The sequence below is a fragment of the Acomys russatus genome, chromosome 2 (assembly GCF_903995435.1).
Source record: "Acomys russatus chromosome 2, mAcoRus1.1, whole genome shotgun sequence".
Lineage (NCBI taxonomy): Eukaryota > Metazoa > Chordata > Mammalia > Rodentia > Muridae > Acomys > Acomys russatus.
Window position 1 is genome coordinate 104,506,307 of NC_067138.1, and position 17,535 is coordinate 104,523,841.

Here is a 17,535-nt window from a genome sequence, read left to right on the forward strand (position 1 = left end):
CTTGCTGCCAGCCAAGAGCAAAACTGGATATATTAGGACATTGCACCTGGCTATCTGAGTCCCATAAGTGAATTCTGAACCCTTCAGATAAAAGACAGGCAGCCTTACTTTTCCTAGCTTGGAATACAAGCAAGCCTCTTGGGCTAAGCCGGGCGTGGTGGTTTACTCCTGTAATCCGAGCACTCTGGAGGCAGAGGCAGGAGGATCGCTGTGAGTTAGTGGGCAGCCTGGTCTACAAAGCGAGTCCAGAACAGCCAAGGCTACACAGAGAAACCCTGTCTCAAAGGGGGGGGGGGGGACCGCAAAAGACAACCAACATCCTAAACTCCAATTTCTTTTACTTCCATTCACAACACAAAATACTGAAAATAAGACTCAGTGTCTTAGCCTGATGTGGTGGCGAATGCTTTTAATCCCAGCACTTGGGAGGCAAAGGCAGGTGGATTACTGTGAGTTCAAGGCCAGCCTGGTCTACAAAGAGAGTCCAGGATAGCCAAGGCTACACAGAGAAACCCTGTCTAAAAAAAAAAAAAAAAAAAAAAGACTGTGTCTTGCATTCAAATCCCAAGCATAACTGTATTCTCTTAAATATAAAAATAAAAAAGCAATTTAAGTAATATTCAAAACTAAGAGTCATTAAAAAAAAGATTGATGTGTACAAGGAAAATGATTGGTGGCCATGAAAACAGCTAAAGAAAGTGGGGACAATGTAGGATTAAAAAAGTCATTGAAATAAATAGGTAGAAACGTTGTAAAATACCCAAGCTGAGATGAAAGAGGAAGTGAATAAAACAATAAATCTAACAAATCAAAGAGATCAGAATATCAGATTTAAAGACAAGGTAAAAGAGATGGATAATCCAGCCCCCCAAATATATGTTTAATTAAAATAAAATGTTCCCTGCAAGTAACACTAATTAAAGGTGAAAATGCAGTTCTGGCTGGACTTTCTACACTTACATGAAGTATTTTAAATCTCTGACACAGTTATTCACTCTGGAGAGGTTTGCTGGGAAGCTGAATAATCATTTTCTTCACCATGCAAATTAAGTGACCCTAAAAAAACCTTTGTCTTTCCCTCACAGACCTCCACTATGAGAAGACAAATGTCCGTAATTACACTACTAGCAATATTGACTTGGAGAAAGACATTTCAGAACTCAGGATTTTGAAAGAATATAGGGTCAGTGGCCCCTTAAATCATCGCGAACAGACTGGTGCTGAATTCAGTCTGCACTGTATGGCTTTCACAGCTACACACACTACACACTACACACACACTACAGTGTGTGATAGCAGTGCATAGGTTCTGATGTCAACTTCAGGGATCCACGGTCATCATGAAATATACATCATGAATGATATGCAAATATACAAATGAACAGGCATATATATGAATAAAACATTATGGTAAAGAAAAGAAAAAAAGTCACGCTTGAGGACATCTCCCCACCTAACACTTGTTTCTGGGAGAGGATAAACATGGGGGGAGGAAATCTTCTTCCTCCAAAACAGAGTAATTAAGAGGGACAGTAATTTATGGTTGAAAATAGTTGCATTACGCCACCACCAAGTCAATACTGTCTAGATAATGGGTGCCATAAATGTAAAATGAGAAAACACTCTATTGCAACCTGCTTCTCCTCACAGACACACCAGTGCCATAGACGAGTAAGCCACATATCCTTTCCAGTATCTGCATTCTCTACAGAGCAGTAATATTTATTATTAAGAGTCAAGACACTATCTCAGCACTCAGGGGGCAGAGGCAGGTGAATCACTGAGTTCAAGGCCAGCCTGGTCTACAAAGTGAGTCCTGGACAGCCAAGGCTAAAACAGAGAAACTGTCTCGAAAAACCAAAAAATAAAAAAATAAAAATAAATAAAATAAAATAATTCATGAAGAAGGCCCCATGAAAAAGGTTATTAAATCAACAAAGGAAATCCATCCACTCAAGCAGCACTTTAGGCCATATTTTGAGGCAATCTACATAAAAACACAGAGGAAAAGCCGGGCATGGAGGCACACGCCTTTAATCCCAGTACTTGAGAGGCAGAAGCAGGTGGATCACTGTGAGTTCAAGGCCAGCCTGGTCTATAAAGTGAGTCCAGACAGCCAAGGCTACACAGAAAGACCCTGTCTGGAAAAACAACAACAACAACAACACCCAGAGGGAAAACGGCCCATGAGAACACAGGAAATGAGGCATTTTACTTGAGGAGTACAGGAATAGATTAGTGTGGGAGTAACACAATATATCCAACATATATAATATGTAAAAGCCCTGTGATGTGAACATCCCAGTAGAAACAGAAATATCATAAGACAGACTTCAGTAGATTTTGAGGCTATAAATCTTATGAATCAAATCATTGATTCACATTTATGTCAGGATAAAGTGTGATATTTTACTTAACTTTCAATCAGATCCCAGAACCCATCTTGAGTAACCACTTATATAACTCTCTGATTTTCACAGATATTTATAATACTAAAGTTTCCTGGAGGCTAGTGTGAGCTTTGGTATGCTAGTAGGCACCACAGATAGTCATCTGTCCCTTTTTTGTTTGTTTGCTTGGCTTTTCAAGACAGGGTTTCTCTGTGTAGCCCTGGCTGTCCTTGACTCTCTTTGAAGACCAGGTGAGCCTCGAACTCACAGCGTTCTGCCCTCCTCTGTCTCCCGGTCATCTGTCCCTTTTGACAGTGATGGGAAAGTGGTTGTCTTGTTGGAGGGGAACTAGTTTCCTTTGGACCTAACATTCCAGCCTTTTGTTAATGATAAGGTGCCACATAGTCTCTTCTGTAACTGCTTCCCAGATGAAATAGGGCATTGTTGTCAAGCCTCAGCAAAGCCAGAATGCCACTCAAAGGCTGGGAAGAGACAGGATATATCTGTTTGCTGTCTGGGTTCTATAAGACCACTTGGGCCTGCCAAAGTGCTGGTGTCTTTTTTTTCCAAAACTGAGGCTGAAGCTGGTAGAAACTTTCTCAGAAGCATGTGGTTTACAACAGTTTTCAGCAAGTCGAGAACTTCCTTGTCTCAAAATACCACCTAATGCAAGCGTGTTTGGAGCAATTTGTAAGTCTTTAGTTGGTTGGAAATCTGCGTGGACAAATATAGACTAAGAAAACAAGGTAAAGTTAAGAAGCTTAGGGGATAATCTAACTCCACTGATTAATGTTAGAACTCTGAGCTTTTTAGGTCTTAATATAAAAATTACATATTGAGGGAAAGCAATTGGAAATATTTTTGTTTTGTGTGTACTTTAAATTATTTTTAGACCTTTACAACATGCATTTATATACCTTAAATCACATTCTCAGAACCTCATGACTTAAGTAAGCTTTGACAATCCTCAGACTTTTATAAACCTTAAATTATTTTCTTTATACCCAGCCAGGTGTGATGGTGCACACCTTTAATCTCAGCACTCAGGGAGGCAGAGGCAGGCAGATCTCTGAGATCAAGGCCAGCTTGGTCTACAAAGCAAGTCCAAGACAACCAGGGCTGTTACACAGAGAAAACTTGTCTCGAAAAGCCCCCCCCCCCCAAAAAACCCAAATTTGATGATCAGATTTTAGCCGGGTGTGGTGGCACACACCTTTAATCCCAGCATTAGGGAGACAGAGGCAGGTGGATTGCTTTGAGTTCAAGGCCAGCTTTGTCTACAAAGCGAGTCCAGGACAGCCAAGGCTATACAGAGAAACCCTGTCTCAAAAACAAAAATATAGAAAAAAATTCTTTACACCTGCATATTTTTGTAAGTTTTTATATCCTTAAGCCTTTAACAACTTGTAGCCTAAATCATTTTCCTCAGCCCTCATAACCTTCAGAAACTCTAAATCTCTTGTAGTGTGAAGCCTTTCAGCAACATAAACTATATGAATCTGTCTTTCTCAGTAGGAGACCTAGTAGCCCTAGAAAAAGCAGGTCCTAATGTTTACATATGAAATGGATGGACCAGGGAGCTACATCCTTGCTGTTGTTAAACCAATGAATTGACAGTTAGCCATGAATCTCATCAGAGAACTGACAAAGATAAATCTGAGCAGGAAGTATAAGCCAAAAGTCTTGGTTTTTTGTTTGTAGGTTTGTTCTTTTGAGACAGGGTTTCTCTGTGTAGCCTTGGCTGTCCTGGACTTGCTTTGTAGACCAGGCTGGCCTCGAACTCACAGTGATCCACCTGCCTCTGCCTGGCCCAAAAGTCTTCTTTATCAGCTAAAATGATAGAAACTACCTGACAGTAACCATAGACTCCTAGAAAGTGGCCTTCAAGGCAGAGGTCAAAGGTCTTTGGGGGCCATATAGGATATCTTTAAGTCTTTCATTGTCACATATGGCAGCAATAGCCTTAGAAACTTGTAAGACTGGCCCTAACTTGGCAGTCAAGGAGGGGCATCCAATTCTCTAATGTCCTGCTTGTCCAGTTTAACCATGGTCCTGGTGGCAGGCCAGGCATGGGGCAGGTCTTTGTCCACTGGTGAGTGTTACCACAATCCAAGTGAAGTCATTTGTGTCCCATAGACATCTTTGAAGGAAACCTTAGGGCTGTCTGTAGTAGCTCACATGGATTTGCCAGACGGTAGTGGCACACGCCTTTAATCCCAGCACTTGAGAGGCAGAGGCAGGTGGATTGCTGTGAGTTCGAGGCCAGCCTGGTCTACAAGGTGAGTCCAGGATAGTCAAGGCTACACAGAGAAACCCTGTTTCAAAAACCAAACCAAACCAAACAAACAAACAAAAACAAAAGAAAGAAAGAAAAGAAAAGAAACAAGGATTTACAGTTCAATCTCAGGTATCACAATGGAATCAATGACAGATTTTTACAATTCACAATTTCAGAGATCACATTGAAATCAAACATGCTGCAACACTGAACAGATTCAGAAAGATTCCTTGAGCTTTGGCATGTGGGAAACAAATCTGAGTGTCACTGCTAAAAGAGCGTTGGGGATGAAGCTGAACCTCATTGTGGCTTTAATATCTGCTTTGTTGTCCAGCAGTTCGCTGACAATGATTGTGTTGCCCCTGGAAATGGCATGATGGAGGGCTGTTTTCCCACTGAAATCTATCAGGTGGGGATCATCATCATGGTTCAGTAATATAGAAACACATTACATGTCCTCCTGGGTAGCCTGGGGTACTATTCAAAGAAATAGATCAATTCGTTCCTACAATGCACTGAATGTTACTTTAGGTGAAACAGATTGTTTAGGTTACTCTTATTATTCCTCTCTCTCTTTTTTTTTTTTTTTTTTTTTTTTTTTTTTTGCTTTATATTAATCCACTTTATATTAACTCACAAAACACTAGGCCAACCACTTGCCCAGCCACCAACACTACTAGCCTCAGTGAACATCTGTAGTTAAAACTATTTCATGGCCGTTCTGAAGCAATGGAGAGCTTTAGAAATAAGGGTCCATACTTGCACTATCAACTTTGTAAAGCCAATTTACATTTCTTCAGTTTGAATTTCTTGATTAGATTAAACCTTTTGCAATTCTGCACTGCCGCAGCACCTCGTTGAAGCCCTCACACAGCTTGACATCACTCTGGTTCTGGGCACACTCCAGAAACTGCTTGATCTCAAGAGAGCAAGGCCCATGAGACTGCTGGTCCAGCAGCTGGGATCCCTGAGGCTCCTGGTAAGTGATGTCAGGGTTTGTGGGCTCAGCGTTACCTCCTCCACTGAAGGCCCCAGTGATGGTGTGACCCAGGGTGTGCCCCACCACAGAGCACACAGCCACACCTGCTGCAGTGGTTGCCATTTAGGCCATCAGGCCTGGCTGCCAGGGTGCAGCGGCAGGTGAGCCAACTGCAGATGTTGCAGCTGCTGCTGGAGGCTGAGCTGCAGGTGCTCTGCTGGGAGCAGCCCTCATTTGAGGGGGTCGGCTGGCCAGAGGGGCCACCCGGGAAGCGTGGCTTCCACGCAGCATCCTTCTTGCTAGTAACCTCTGTTTTCAGAGACGACTAACTGGGAAACTCCCACCAGCGTCCAGCAATTTCTATCAAGGAGAAAGAAAGGCTATTCCTCTCTTTTTGAGACAGGGTCTTTGATCTGAATTCATAAGAAGGTAGGTTTATTCACCTGACCTTACAGGAGGAGGTCAGTGAAGTAGCAAGGCCAGGCTGAGGTAAGGGCTTCTTAAAGGGAGTAGGGTGGGGTTGTTGTTAGGATTCTGCTTCAGTCCACCTACTTGTGATGTCATTGCTTACCTGCCATGGGGGTGTGGCCCTGCCCAGGACCATATAAAAGAACAGACCCTCCTCGAGGTCTCTCTCTCCTCTCTCTCCTGCCTCTTACTCTCTACTCTCTCTTCCTCTTCCTCTTCCTGTCTCTGTCTCTGGGGCACCCTTCCCCCCTTTCGTTCGCTCCTCATACTCATTTAATAACCCTCATATAAGATAATATCTGGTGCCTTGTATCTATCATTATCTTAGTCTCATATATAAAAGTTGTGATATGGTGTATGATGGTGAGATTAGGCCCCTGTGGGTGGGTCTTAGGTCCAGTGGTCACTTTGGAATCCGGAAATAGAAACTGGCTTTGTCCAGTGTTTTGCACAGGCTTTTTTTTTTTTTTTTTTTTTTTTTTTTTTTTTTTTGAGATAGGGTTTCTCTGTGTAGCCTTGGCTGTCCTGGACTCACTTGTAGACCAGGCTGGCCTCAAACTCACAGTGACCCTCCTCCTCCTGTCTCCCCAAGTGCTGGGATTAAAGATTTACCCCACCACACCCAGCATTTGCATAAGCGTTTGTAAGACAAGATCCTGGCCAGGGAAATAAGGGCAGGGGCCTCCTGGCCCAGGTCATATTGCCTTTGTCCTAAAACCTCTCGTTTAACAGTCTTTTTTAACTACTCCAGGCTTGCCTAAATTCATAATCTCCCCACCTCAGGTTTCTTTCAAGTGATAGAATTTTAAGGTTGTGCCACCACACAGATATTCTAAGCTTTTAGACTTGTGATGGCTTTTTGTTGTTGTAGCAGTGGTAGAGGTTTGTTTCTTTTGCCAGATTGACTCAGGCTGGAGGCATCTGGATCCTCAGTTGAGGAATTGCCTCTATCAGACTGGACTCTAGCTAAGCCTTTGGAACACGTTCTTGATTTAGACAGATTTGGGAGGGCCCAGTTTCCTAGGGGTGGAGGTATGACTGGGCAGGTAATCCTAAATTGTATGAAAAAAAAACCTGAGCAAGCCTTGGAAAAAGTCATGGAAAAGCATCATTCCTCAGTGATCTTTGCTTCAGTTCCTGCCTCTGGTTTCTGATGTGAGCTCCTGCCCTTGTTTCCTTGATGATAGACTGTGATATGCAAATGTAAGGCCAATAAACATTTGCTTTCCTGAGTTGGTTCCGGTTTTTTTTTTTTTTTTTTTTTTTTTTTTTTTTTTTTTGCCTGTCACAATAAAGCTTATTATGAAAACAGGCTGGTGTGGGGACAGAGGGAAAGACAAATACATCTGGGTTGGATGGCTCAGGTGAAGTAGTGCGGCTTCTTCCCATTGCTACCATACTCGCTGAGGGCTGGTGTCAAGTCCTCCATGGTTAAGGTATACTTGCAGTCCTTGCTCTTGCTCCGGGAGCTGCCAGAGGCTGTGCCTTTCATTTTGCAGTGCTGTAGGGCATCATTGGCAATATCTGAGATGAATTTCTGGGCAGCTAGTGAGATGAGCCGAATTATGCGTGGGTCGGAAGCTTCAAAGCCAGCACGGTTCAGGTAGTAACCAGTCACTGCATCTGGATTCGTAGGCGTGTAATCCTCCAGCTCCATCAAGAAGTCCACCAAAGGTGTGCTGGACACTGCGGGCTTCACTTCTCCATTGGCCGCGCTTGGCAGGGCGTAAACCTCGTTAGACATTGCCCCCTCAGGGGGTGCCGCGCCGCCCGCTGCCACCGAAGCGGGCCCTCGCCGCTCCGCCGGCTCCCAGGCCCGCGCCAAGACGGGGCCCGCGACCGCAGTGGCGGCTCCAGCCCCGGGGCCCCCTGCCGTCCCCGCGGGACTGGCCTTGCTCTCGGCGGCCGTGCTGGTGGGCAGCGCAGCGGGAACGACACCGGGGGCGCGGGATCCGCGACCGAGGCGTCGCCGACCTGTGCCGCCTCGGGGTCCGCGCCGGAGCCGTGGGAGAGGCGGCGAACCCGGTTAATGTTTTATCACAGCAGGAGAAACCAACGAGGACAAAATCTAATCCTATTAATATCGAGACTGCTGGTTACCTTAATTAAGTGTGTGCTGCCTTTGTCATCCCTGATCTTTTTTTAAAGCTTTATTTATTGATTATGTACACCTGCACACCAGAAGAGGGCATCAGATCACTTTATTGATGGCTATGAGCCACCACGTGGTTGCTGGGACTTGAACTCAGGACCTTTGGAAGAACAGCCATCTCTCTAGCCCAGTCATCCCTGATCTTAATGTTAGAGTTGTTTCCTAATAACAGTGTCACCACATCTGTATTGTTGTGGGCACATGCATAATGCAATGAAGTACTACAAGTTGAGAGGACATTTTAGGAAATTACTGGCTACTACATAAAAGCACATGTAACTGTAAATACTGGAAAGTATGTGATTCATTTCCTTCTGATGTAAAAGAAGTAACTGGATTCTCCTTATTGACTTATTTCTCATCCAAGTGTTCATTTGCTATGCTAAGGATACAGTGCATGGCTGCCCCATTCAAGGCAAGTACTCTCTAGTGATCTTCTTCCCTGAGCAGAGCAGCCTGTCTGAATAACAGAACTGAACTCAGTAGATTTAACTCAGATTGGATTTGAATTCTACTACTTATTAGTCCCTACTCAGGCATTCTATGAGCGCCATAACTCAGCTTCCTCATACACAAGATGCGTATTAAACACTGTAGCTATCTTCCGTGGTGCTGCTGTGATGCTTCCATTTGAACATGCAGAACATGTGTGCTGATAGCTCAGGATTTGGTAGATATGATAATGACTACTCTTCCCAACAACACTTCAGTGACGAGAAAGAACAGGATTCTACCTACTGTACAGATGCAAAAATTTTGTATTTAAATATGTTCACAGTTTTTTGAAAGCATATTGCCCAAGCTGGCCTTGAACTTGGCAATCCTCCCAACAGCCTCCCAGTAGGTACGATGGGAGGCCAGTGCAACTGTGCCAGCCTTCCTCTTTAACTCATGATATCCTAGAACTATTATATCAGTAAACTGAGAACAAAAATGGTACAAGAGCCAGGCACAATGGCACGTGCCTGTGATCTAGCACTTGGGAAGGTAGAGACAGAGAAATCTGTCTTGAAAAAAAAAAAAATGAGTATATATAGCCCAGATAGGGAGACCTCCAAAAACCCCCACCAGGATTCAATATGGATGCAACATACACAGGGTCCTGTTCAAGCTTCAGATCACAATCCTTCCTGATGCAGCAGGATGAGACTGACCCAAGGATTCAAGGGAAATGGGTTTATAAAGGGAAAAAACATGGGGAGGGGGCTAAGGGTGGGGATGTGGGTCACAGGAATGTCAATCTTTAGGCGGGTTCGGTCTGGGAAAGCAGGTTGCGTGGGAGTCTGGATATGCAGGGAAGTTGTGGATCACAACCTTTTGACAGGTTGGGTGGAGGTTGAGCCTCAGGGGAAGTTGTTTTATCTCAGTGGATCATTGAGAGTTAATTGTATCAAATCACTCAGGTGGAGTTTCTAGAGAGTGCTGGCAGGTCATTCCAGGAATGCAGGAAGAAGTAGGTCACCTGGAGGTCAAGTTCTCACAGAACATGCACAGACCACGACACTAGTTGTAGAATATACTTTACATATAGAACATGGCATTAGTTTTGTCCTTGCAATATCAAGCAAGGAAACAAGACAATTCTATGTCTTGGGTCAGTTGTGCCAAATTAGGCTTCAGTAAGCAAAGAACTATCCATCCTTCCTTGGAATTTAATTATTGCTATGTGGAAAGGTGGACCCTTTCCATAAGGAGATGACAAACATCTTGCAGCCAAGGAGCTCTGAATTCCACCTGTGGTCTACTCTGTGGAAAAGAGTTCTGTCTTTTCTCCCCTACTGCTGGTAATTTAGCATCTCTCAGCTTTCCAAGTATCTCCTTGAACTTTCTTAGAGAGTGTATGTTTCCCAGTCGTTAAGACTTTCTTTCCATTTTTCTCAAGTGCTGTTGATTATTTGTTTCTTTTTAGAGCAATGTCTCCTGTAGCCCATGCTTGCCTCATGCTATGTAATTGAGAATTGCTTTGAACACCCAATCCTGCCTCTGGTGCCCAGTGGTGAGAAGACAGTCCTGTCATGCCTTCTAAGCTGGGCCTTAACTTGCCATTGAGAAGGAAAATTTGGCTAGTGAATGAGTGTCCTCCAACCTCTCTGGATTTTATTGGGGACTTGCAAATGAAGAGGGACATGTGTAAAAATCAAGTTCACTGACAACATTAAAGCAAGTGTAGTCACAGCACTAAAGGGAGGGGCAAGGAGAGTGAGTGCTCTCCTACTTTGGTAGTAGTTAACATTAACCATGAGTAGTGAGGTAATCCATTTTAAATCACCAATATTTGCCTAGAGTGGCCATTTCTCAGGTCCACAGACCAGGTGATCAAGAATCTGGATAAAGAAGCAAATAACTGTAGTTATACTAGTTTAATTGACTAAAGCCCACACACTTGGGCATTGTGAGGTATTTTTCTTAATTATAGCTCTTGAAGTGGGAAGATCTTTCTTTAATGCGGATGTTTTGAGGTGACAAGATCCATCTTTAATCTAGGCCACGGCTTCTGGTGGCAGCCTGCATATATGGAGGATACTGAACATGGTAGCGCTTTCCTTTTTTCTGCTTACCCTACTTTGTCTAGCAAGATCACTTTTTTTTTTCAGGTTTATTGAAAATATGACAGAACAGATTTAAACGGCTCCACGTGGTGTTTTGAAATTCATCCCAACTGTAGGCTGAGTGACCTGCAGGTTGGAGAGACTGCCAAAGTCCAAAAGCTTCAGTATCTCCTTGGTGTCAGGATCTACCTCAATGATCTCCTGGTCTAGGGCTGAGACCTCAGGAACGTAATTATCTCTCCTCTCTCTCTCTCTTCTTCCTGCAACTTGATAGAGATGCCTCTCACAGGACCTCTCTGAATCCGCTTCATCAGATGCATGACATAGCCAGCTATCTTGTTGCGGAGCTTCTTGCTGGGGATGATAGCGATCTCCTCGCACACGCGCTTGTTGGTGTGGAAGTCGTTACCCAGACGCGTGTAGTACTTCTCGATGATGACCCGGGCCGCCTTCTTCACGGTCTTGGTGCGAACGCGGCCCATGTTGGCGGGTCTCGGTAAAAGAGCCACTTTTTTTTTAAAAACTGGCATTAGAAACTTTTTTTTTTTTTTTTGTAAATTCTGGTATATACTGAAGACCAACTGAGACATCCAGCCACATGGACTGAAACATTACTGGGCTCTTCAACTTTCCATCAGTGAACAGACATTGTTGGATTAATTGGACCACAGACGGTGAGCCATTCTTATATATTCACTTTCTTTATTTTTATTTATTTATTTATTTTTGGTTTTTTTGAGATGGGGCTCTCTGTGTAGCTTTGGCTGTCCTGGACTTGCTTTGTAGACCAGGTTGGTCTCAAACTCACAGCAATCCACCTGCCTTTGCCTCCCGAGTGCTGGGATTAAAGGCGTGCGCCACTACGCCCGGCCTATATATCCACCTTCTACATATATAGTGACATTCTACCAGTTCTCTTCATCTAAAGAATCTTTATTAATATAGATGTGGGTTTTTTTTTTCACCCCAATGAGGAAGGTGTGCTGCCTAACAATAGTGCACCATAGAGTTTGTCATCTGTTTTCTGCTGTTTCTCAGGATTGTCTGAAGTCTAATATCTACCGGATGAAAAGTAGCTGCAGTTTACCTGAACCCAGCATGAAGTTTCAGAAAGTAAAAAAAATCTTATTTTGTTTCCTAAAATCTATCGTTGTTTGTGTCCTTGGAACTCTTCACCTGTGGTTCAGATTGTTTACTCTGCTGCGTTAAATAATGCATTGTGCAATCTGTCACCTTGATTCCAAGAGGAAGAAGAGGAAGCACCTACTGAGTGCTAGAAGACAGAATGGTAGCCATTGGAGGACAGCACACGTGCCACTGACATGCAAATCTCTGCAGACCTGGAAAATGTCTGGCCCTGGACTGGAAGCCTGGACCAGACCAGGAAACACTATGTTGTTTGTTTGCCTTCGGCACCCTAACCCTAACGCTAACCTTAAGGGAGGTGCTCATGTCACTCAAGACTCACTGGCCAATCAGTGCCTCCAGGTGGAGCCTTCAGTCGGAAGAGGAGGAGGATTCTTCCGGTACCATGCTGCACATTGTGTTCCAGGCGTGAGCGGGCTTGCATCCTTCGGCTTGATGTGCTGTGAGCGCTGCTGCTGGGTGCTGTTTAAGGGAGCTCAGGCAAGCTCCTAGGTCTCAAGATGGTGAGCACGTGGCCGCTGTCCACAATGGTAAGGAGCAGCTGGGTGAGCAGCCAGAGCTAGGGTCCTTCCTTCCCGGCATGGGTGGGAACCTGTGGCCTCCTGTGATGGCCATTTTGTAACACTAGCAACTCCCTGGACCCGGTGGTGGCATTGGCATCAGAATAACTTCACCATGGGGTCCGCATTTGCTCAGAGCATATGGAACAGAGGCTTGTTACGTGTAGAAGCATCCTTGGGAGGATGCGAAACTCGGAGAGCCCTAGATTCTCTGGTATTTTCTGCCTTTGACATTTAACATTTAGTTGTAAGATCCATTTGGAGTTAGTTTCGTGTTGGGTAGCACTTTAATATTGAGCTATGATGTAAAAGAGTAGACTTGATGATAAAAAGGATTTACCAATGCTTAGGAAATAGTAAGTCAGGCCAAGTAGAATATAGCTGAGGTAGGACGACCTCTAAAACACCCCACCAATACGTAGTATGATAACTGGGTCTGTTAGAGATTAGGATGATAGAATACACATGTTTGTCCACCATGGTTGTCCAGAAATATGGCTCCAAGTCATAACAAAGGAGACAGCTCTGATTTACAGTCAGCCACTAGGTCCGCCCCCATATCAAAGAGCAGCTCTCTAACAAGCTGCTCAGTGGGGCATTACAGGGTCACAACCAACAGTAAGGCCTGGTATGCCATAATATCCCAGATTTCTCCTGAGAAAAGCATAGTTCTTCCACCCATGTGGCAAGACATCTGGTGATACCATGTGAAAATGAACAGCACAGTTGTGTTGAGGGCTGGGCTGATCAAGCAAGGCTTTCTTTCCCTAAGGGCCTCATTTATGAAGAATGAGGTGTGCACCACTGCGCCTAGCGACATAGCTCCTTCTTAATCCCTCGAACAGGTTTGGCAAAGCAAGAAACAGCCTGGGGCCTAGCCTAGGGTGATTTTTTGTTTTGTTTTGTTTTGTTTTTGTTTTTTGGTGGTTTTTTGTTTGTTTGTTTGTTTGTTTGTTTGTTTTGAGACACTGTGTAGCCTTGGCAGTCCTGGACTTGCTTTGTAGACCAGGCTGGCCTCGAATGGGGCCTAGGTTTTTGGGAGCTTTCCCTAAGGCCATGGCGTATAGAGGGTGGAAAAAAGCAGAGGTGCTACTCTAAAGCCAAAAATATGCTTGGGAGAGTTGGTAATGGTCTGAAGCCAGAGCCTATGAGAAGGGCTTACTTCAGATTCTGAGAGCCCCACTTCTTCCACCACATGGGGGTGTGGTTATCAGTGCCAAGGCCACTGTGGGCATGGTCAGGAATGTTTTAGACTCCTCCTGAGTTTATCCTATTGTAGGATTGACTTGGTAGATATCCAACTATGCTGATTTCATAGATTCCTTCCATTTCCCCCCAGAAGTAAATAAAACATGCTCTTCTTCTTAAAAAGCTTACTTACCATAAGACATCCTATTTGCAAGACCTCCTCACTCCAACTTTTATACTTTCTACCTTCTACTTTTCCTATCTTTTGCAACTTCTGAGACCTTCCCCTTAGGATCCTGTCACTGAAGAATGAATGACCTGCTGTTTTAGGGCACCGGTGTACTTAGGAAGTAATTCTGAGAATATCTTTGCTGTGTAAAATCTTCAATCTATCTGAGTGGCTAGACTTGCAGTCTCTTGTCCCTACTTAAATTGTTCAACATATAAGCTGGGGCCTGAACCTGAGAGAGACTTAAGGATGACAGCATATGTAGAATGCAAAATCTGTCCTAGGTTGACTCTTTTAGCATTAACCAGAGCTGGCTGCACACTATTCTGAGATTTTATTTTATTTTATTTATTTGGTTTTTTGAGACAGAGTTTCTCGGTGTAGTCTCGACTGTTCTCGACACTCTTTGTAGACCGGGCTGGCCTCAGACTTACAGAGATCCACCTTCCTCTGTCTTTCGAGTGCTGGAATTAAAGGTATACGCCACCACCACCCGGCCAGAGATGTTTTTTAACTGTACTTTTAAATACATATGGAATGAGTTCTCCTTTAAAGGCATATTACTTCTAGAACAGCTACACCTCCAGAGTTTTAGAGAAATGTTCCTGAGTAAGCTTTAATGACAAAGGGGTCCAGTCTGTTGCTCTCCAGGGCAGTGACCTTGCTTTCTTTTTCATTGAACTAACTATACTCTTTAAGTTAATAGGCTATACTACAACAGAATTTTAACATTACCCATTTGAGTCCTGTAATGAAGTGTCCATTGCAATAACAGGAAAAGGAGTTGCATGTAGGTCATGGCTTCTGCCGTCAGACCAGAACAGGAGGAACAGTTTACTGTGCACCATGTAGGGTGAAGCAGGGTAGGCAATGGAAGTCAGAAGCAAGGTCACCTTTATGAAGAAAGACCTGACTGAGGTAGGGCAAATGATTTTGTAATTTCCCAGTGTGTATCATTTTATGCATGCAAATATGAACAGATCAGATTGATGTGTGTACTGTTTGTGGAGCCAGTGAATGCTGAATTTCCAGTTAGGGGAGTCCTGTGTAGATATGTACAGTCCTCATTGACACAGTTACGTCAGCTGAGAAGTTTGAAATACAGGCCATTGGCTGTGGCTCTGTGTGTCAGATTACTGGTCTCAGCAGCTACCATCACACATAGAGGCAAGGTCAGACAGTATCTTAGTAATGATATTCCCTCTACCAGAGAATGGCCTGATATTTTCCAAAGTTAGGATAGCTTGTATTTTTTCAATTGTATAATTAAATATAAATTATAGTTATCTTTTTCAAAAGTCACCTGTTGGTGTTACTTTTACCATTTTATTTTCTTTAATGCAGCACTGCTCTAATCTCTTGTATTTATTTCCAGTTTCCTGATTATTAAGAATTTCATTTATTTTTGGGGGGGAGGTTTTTTGTTTGTTTGTTTGTTTTGGTTTTTTTGTTTTTTTGAGACAGGGTTTCTCTGTGTAGCCATGGCTGACCTGGACTCCCTTTGTAGAACAGGCTAGCCTCGAGCTCACAACGATCCGCCTGCCTCTGCCTCCTGAGTACTGGGATTGAAGACATACACCACCACGCCTGGCAAGAATTTCATTTCTTTTTCTCAAGTGCTTTGATTATTACAATATCTTCTGTAGTTCAGGCTTGCCTTATCCTGTGTAATTGAGAACTGCTTTGAACACCTAATCCTGCATCTGCTACCGAGTTCCTGGAAGAGAGTCCTGCAGCTCATTCTAGGCTGGCCACCGACTGGTCTGTGAGGAGGAGAAAGACCAGTGGATGAGTGTCCTCTGATATCCATGGCTTTTGGGGGCTAGTTAAAAATAAAGAGGGACATGTGTAAGAATTGAGTTCACTGACTAACTTTGAAACTGGTGTAGTCATAACACACACACACACACACACACACACACACACACACACACACGAGTGGTAGGAAGGAAGGTGAGAGTTTTCCTTCTTTGACAGTAGTTGGCATTAGCCACGAGGAGTCAGGTAATTGATTTTAGACAATCAGTAAAAGTCTAATTGGCCATTTTGGGGGGGTTTGGAGATCAGGGCAACCAAGGATCTGGATAAGGAAGTGAACTTGTTTCTGGAAACCAAATCACTGTAACAACAGTAATTCAGCCAAGACAGAAGATCTTGACAAACTGGTGTGGCTGTGCCTAAGAGGATTATTATTTTTCCCATGTGAATCTACACAGCCTGAAAGAAAAAGAGTAATACTTGATGTGTTCCAGTACATGTGTCTAGTTCCTGGAGAACATTGGACTATAAAGCCTGTTTCAATTTTTAAAAAATAATTTAAAAGATAATAACCTCATTCCTTCCTACTGTTAAGTTGCAAACCCCGGGACAAATGGCTGAGGTGCCTAGCTGAAAAATCAAATCAGACCTGACTGCCAGGTTCTCCCAGAATCCCTCCATCCCTACTTGTTACAGGGTATGGCTGCCATACCCTACCCCCTAGCCCAAGGGTTGGGGTGTCCTCCTCGCTGCCCTTCTTCTTGTAATCCAACCATTTTGGTTACCTGGTTTTTTTCATCCTAATTTATCCTCTTGACCTCTTGGTCTGGCTCTTGCCTCTCTTCTCCCTCCTCCTCTTCCTCACATGGCTCAGGGTCATGTCCACTCTGAACTCTCCCCATTGTCCTTGCCTCTAGGTGGGCTCCCCTTTTTATCTATAATAAGCTTTCCACCATACCTAGGAGACATCTTGTCCTTTCCTTTCTATTACTTTATTTACTTTTAAGTAAACTCCAACTTTATGGAACAAAGGAATAGATGGATTTTCAAGTTTTTGCATTGTGGTTCTGTTTTATAAGTCATCTGATCCAATGCATTACTTACCAACACAATGTTGACAATGTTTTTGTCATTTGTATTTCATTTAAATTTATATTCATAAATACACTTAAATCAATTAGTAGTAGATGTTAATACATGGCGCACATGGTGCTTTAGCTGGTAATAGTGGAAAGCAGCTCTACAGTGTTCTTTTAATTGTTTTACCTCCCATTTCCCACATCTTGCTTTCAAATTCTTAGCAACTTTTTCCTACAGTTGCTGTTACTGTTTGAATTTGATGGAGGTTTGGCTGGAGGACTCCCCAGCTATGGGGTAGAGATGACAGCACTGGAGTTTGAGTGTGCAATGGAATGTGTATATAAAAGACTCTGTGCTTTGGAAGATGAACAAGTCCCCTAGGAAAGTAGAAGATTGTACTAAAATACATATTTACCAGACTAGGCTGTCTGACCCTAGGGTAGAAGAACAGGGCTGGAGAGGCCTATGCTGTCTGAGTCATTTGGTCTGGAATCCTCAGTACGGGAGCTGCTACTGTCCAGAGACCTATCTAGGGGGTCCAAGCTAATGAGGGACTCTGGGCAGGCCTGGCAAGCAGGAACACCAGTGGGAGGTAGCCTGCAGGTTCTTCTTCTTCTTTTTTTTTTTTTAAGATTTTATTTTTTAGTATGTATATAGTGCTCTGTCTGCATGTACACCTATGGGCCAGAAGAGGGCATTAGGTCACATTATAGATACTTGTGAGCCACCATGTGGTTGCTGGGAATTGAACTTAGGAC

General features: G+C 43.7%; 1 protein-coding gene and 3 pseudogenes across 1 annotated transcript in view; 1 reads left to right on the forward strand and 3 right to left on the reverse strand.

The window, feature by feature from the left end:
* Window positions 1-17,535, forward strand: part of Atg4c (autophagy related 4C cysteine peptidase) — a 296,253-nt gene that overhangs the window by 181,080 nt on the left and 97,638 nt on the right. The gene's annotated exons all lie outside the window — the stretch shown is intronic.
* Window positions 5,456-5,938, reverse strand: LOC127205378 (coiled-coil-helix-coiled-coil-helix domain-containing protein 2-like; annotated as a pseudogene).
* Window positions 7,399-8,146, reverse strand: LOC127199016 (transcription initiation factor TFIID subunit 10-like; annotated as a pseudogene).
* LOC127205384 (40S ribosomal protein S17-like) lies at window positions 10,854-11,316 on the reverse strand (annotated as a pseudogene).